Source organism: Pygoscelis adeliae, unplaced genomic scaffold (assembly GCF_000699105.1).
Source record: "Pygoscelis adeliae isolate BGI_AS28 unplaced genomic scaffold, ASM69910v1 Scaffold141, whole genome shotgun sequence".
NCBI lineage: Eukaryota > Metazoa > Chordata > Aves > Sphenisciformes > Spheniscidae > Pygoscelis > Pygoscelis adeliae.
In genome coordinates this window covers 1,312,115-1,317,084 of record NW_008824231.1, presented here as the reverse complement: position 1 = coordinate 1,317,084, position 4,970 = coordinate 1,312,115, and positions in this window count along the sequence as shown.

Genomic DNA, 4,970 nt, shown 5'->3' with positions numbered 1-4,970 from the left:
TGCCCAGGGAAGTGGTTGAGTCACCATCCCTGGAAGTATTTAAAAGACGGGTAGATGAGGCCCTTAGGGACATGGTTTAGTGGGCATGGTGGTGTTGGGTTGACGGTTGGACTCGATGATCTTGGAGGTCTCTTCCAACCTTAATGATTCTATGATTCTATGATTCTATCTAGTCCACAGGGCAGAGTGGTCGTGCGTACGTGTATCTGCTCATCAGATATCGTGCTCCATTGAGTGTGCTGGTCTGACATTTGACTCTAAGGAGCCAGTGTTGCTCTTGTGCAGCTCTTACACACTTAAATATGTGCTCACTTTATTTTTTTTCTTATGTGAATCATTGATAAGCATTTGAGTAATGTATATTTTGTTTTCTCATTGGTATATCTGAAATTCAACACCTCCCTGCTAGATTTTACACCTGTGGTTTTACACCAGTTTCCTTCCCACATCATTCAAATGTACCATTTTTATTTAATCTTACACTGAAAAAGCACCAGCAGTTTTATTAGATATATTCTAGTTTATTTGAGAGAAAAGAAAAATCTATAACTTTACAGATCTTTCTTGCTAAAATGTTTCAAGTCTGTTTGGCAAGCTTGTTTTGATAATGGATTTTTACATTAGCTGGCCCTTAGGAGTTATTTAAATAACCTGTATAATACTTTTTTTTTTTTAAACAGTGGTAACAGTTTCTAAAAACAGAACTAAAAGCACCATTTTTTCCATATTAAATTGCCAGCAGATGGCTGAAATTTTGTCACTTTTGATCAAAACTGCCCCGGCCTTAAATTCCATCTAATTACTTTATTTTGAAAGCCATGGACCATGCCATTGCTAATCTCTCATGCTACCTAGTAGCCAGCATGTGCTTAATTTACAATATTGATACAACAGACCATGCTAGCTTCTTTGGCACTGCTGCAGCCTATGGAGTAATCCAGCTACAAAACAAAATTTCTTCATCATTTAGTCTTCCCTCATGCTTGTATATAATATCCATGTTTGTGACAGACGTGTTCACACTGAGAAGAGTACTTCAAAAATGTGGCTAAAAGTAAAAAAAGATTGCAAAAAAAAATCTTGTAGTGAGGATTAGAAATCAATTTGTAAACTTTATAGTTTACCTACATGTTCTTGATTTAATAAAACATAATAAGCCTAAACTGAGCTTGACTGCATTGTTTAGCAATAACATGTCCCTTGAATTGTAAGCCAAATACAGCTTGTATTTTCTGTGTGGAGATTTGCAATGAAAAAAAGAGAATTCCGAACTTTTATGTAGAAATTAATATATACCTGGAACTGAGCTTTGTCACAGTGAAACGGCTGATAGTTTTGCAGTGACTTCTGTGGAAGCAGTATCATGCCCTAAAGTTTTTATTCAACTGTTTCCATCAACATTTGTGCATAGAAATCCATGCTGCTCTCGATTGCCATCTTCTATCCCAGATCTTTGAACTTTTAACCCTAAAATGTTTATTGACAGGCTGTAAATTCCTGAAATAACAGGAGGCTCTGTTGACATAACCGTAGGTTGAGGGGATGAGGATAATAGCATGCACTAGGTTTCATCATGACATGGAAAAGAGATGTGGTTGAGGTGTGTATCCATACCTGGGAACTCAGCGGGGTGTGCACAGACATTGAATTGCATGAGTTGTAGGTGTGGAGAAATACATATCTTTTGAAATTTTTGAGAAGAATATTTAGATTTCTCCACATTCTGATAAAAGGCAGCAGCATCACAAAATGGAGGATGCATGTCCCATATTTGATCCCATGGTAGGTCTTGTTGCAGTAAGTTGCAATGGAGGATGTGTGATGACAGCAGGCTTTGCCTGTGACTATGGTACCTCCCTTACCGCACATTGAACAGATAATGTGGGGTGACAAAGCAGAAAAGCAGCTCTGTGAGAGGAGCCCTGGCAGCTAGGGATTGTGAGGACTCTGTAAATACCATCCTCAGTGCATAAGGGCTTGCAAAATCTAAATATTTCTCTTTGGTGGTCTTTAATGGTTAGGAGATGTGAGAGGTGGGAACTAGAGGAGGTGCATATCTGCCCAGTGTGAAACTGCGTCTTCTGGCAGCAGTTAAGGGAAGATGGATCCTGCGTGACACGGGGGCTAAGCAATAGATTTACTATGGAGGTATTCCAGTGTGTGCCTGTATGAAGTTTCAAAAGAAAGTATATTTGGTAAGATTCCAATAAGTTTGCTCATTTGTTGTAAAAATAGTAAAAATTGTCTTTTAAGTTCTAGGTTATGTGTTCTTTCTTGTTCTTTTCAATCCTACAGTTAATACGTATACACCACTTACATTTTAGACACACGTTTGGTCTCATTTTTCTGGCAGTGACAAATGCTTTTACAGTTAATAAGAAAAAATTGTTGATTTGCATCACTGACAAAGGAAAAGAAACATTTTTTTAACAGTGATTTGCAAACACCAGCTCTTCCAGGGCAATATTTAGATACTTACTAAAGAAAACATTTTACCACTTGGCATAAGCTTCTCCTAAAAAGGTAATGATGTGAAATTGTGATTTCTGGGACTGAGAGGCCAATCCTGAATTCTACAGTAGTTGAATGCATGTGTTTACTATTACTTCATCACGTTTGTTTAATCCTATCAGTTAATATTACATTGCAAGACCACTCCAGGTTCATTTTATTTGGATTTTGCTATAGTTTATTTTTGCACATGTTCCATTATTAATGGGTCTCTGAGTATTTTGTCATGTATATTGCATCATGTAATTATTAACTTATGCTTATTTTACCTGCCTGTTTCCATGTATGTTCAGCATGTATACACAAATTCCAACTCTTTACTGGAGTGATAAAGGAGATTACATTGCAGATTATGTTAAGCATTATTCTGAATGCTATTTTAAAGACACATGTACAGAACTCCACCCCTAGTTCTCTCTATGGCTTCCAGCTGCAGTCCTCATGACCAGCAAGCTTGTTTCTCTCCTCTAGTTGTAGTCTTTCAGATTGTCCTTATTTGCATTTTTTTTTTCCCTTGGACCACCTGTCTTGATCCTTCTGCATCTTAGTCAGATTTGTCATCCAGATTCTCGAGCAAGGACACAGAGAACCAGCAGACACAGCTGCTTGAAGGTCAAGGGTCCATATTGACCCATAGGAACTGCCCTTCACAGGATGATTCTGGCTTTCCTTTCACAAATATGGTTTTGAGTGTGCTAATCATATGCAACGTCCAGTACCAAGTAAGAGCTGTGACAGGAGACAGAACATGCTCAAAGAGGATGGTGTCCTTCACTGCTGACTCCTCCAGCCCCTCAGGAGTGAGTTTGTGTGAATTCAGATTTATTAGAAGTTCTGAACTTCTGCATGCTTCCATGGCAATGTCAAAAGGCATGTTCTGGATAGAAATTTCATTTCTTGATGAGTTTCTAGCTCAACTGGAGCTGTTGTTTCACAGTGAAAGCAGATGTAGACTGTCATCTGTTACGGCAAGTTAGTACTGTCCAGGCCAGCAGTGGTTCAAGCAGTTGCTTGCAACTTGGCTCTCACAGGGTCTCCAGAGCCAGCCTGCTTTCCACAAGTAGAAACTATCTCATCAGGGGCTCATCTGAGCTGTCACAGCCATCAGCAATATGGCATTCTCATGCAGGAGCAATGGTGTGGTGCTGTTCAATGCAGAAAGTGGCAGTTTGGCACACTCTTGCATAGCCACTCCATCTCAGGCTCAAATATCTATTAAACGTCTCTGAATTCACAGGGCTGCATAGTATCAGAACCAGCCCCTGGCAAACTGCTTTCAATACCGCAACAGATGGGAAAAAAAAAAAAAAAAAAAAAAGCAGTAATGTTTCTCAGCTTGCAAAAAGCAAAAAAATCTCCCATTCTCTACAGAGAAACCTAAAATCCATCACACAATTCAGTCCTCCCAATGTCTGCTTTTGTCTGCCAATTCAGAACAATCACAGACCCGAAGACCACATCTACAGGGGTAATACTGAGGAAACATGGCCGCGTTTGCCATTGGCCTAAGGCATGACACTGATTTATACCCACTGATGTTCTCATCCAGAGTGCCTTAGCTTTTATGTGCTAACCTTGTCAGAAGGATGAGCAGAACGCTGAACTGTCTGGGTCTGTCAATATCTCTTCTGCAGTTGCTGTACAAGGTTACAGTAAATTGGATTATAAGATATTTCTGAAACTGGCGTTTTCGTTTCTTTTTAAACTTTCTCCAATATCTAATGTACTTCCTCTTATTTCCAAAACAATGAACGATAGATCCCCATATAACATCTTAAGTTTTTGAAATGAGGGATAACAGCACATCCATTAGAAGAAAATCTCTAAACCATCTTAAAGTTTATCCTTACTTTAATGGTCAATGTTCTCAAATAATTTTCCCCTGACTGGATATTTAATAGGAGGGATATATTTCATTTTATTTATATGGGGTTATGGCCTGTGCTATATTAAAGACTGTGTGCTAAAATGTGCAGCCAGGGAGTTGCCTGCAACAAGGAATTGTGGGCAGAGGTGGAGAATCAGTTTCAGTCTTTAGAGGACCAAGTAGAGCTTGTAATGGTTGTTGAGGGAGATGGTACACCCCACAGCTTGGAAAAACAATTGCATTATCAGGAAAGAAAGAAGCTACAAACTGTGTTAGAGAAAGGTAAGAAATCTGGGTAATGATTTGGATTTGTGAAGAGAGCTGAATTTGGTGTTTTACTAGTGTAGATAAAAGCTATTAGCTAAAATAGAGAATGATAGGAGAAGACTATAAACTTTTTTCTCTGTGTTAAAAATGGGATGATGTTGAGACGTGAAAGGAAATGTTACTAAGAGGTGTGAGAAGGAAAGACAGAAGAGTCTGAACTGGAGAGTGCCTACAGCAAAGAGATGAAAATTAAAACTAGATGAGAGGGTAAGGATACTCAGGGACTGGGGTTAGATCACCCCAGCCAGCTCACCACAAATTCCTG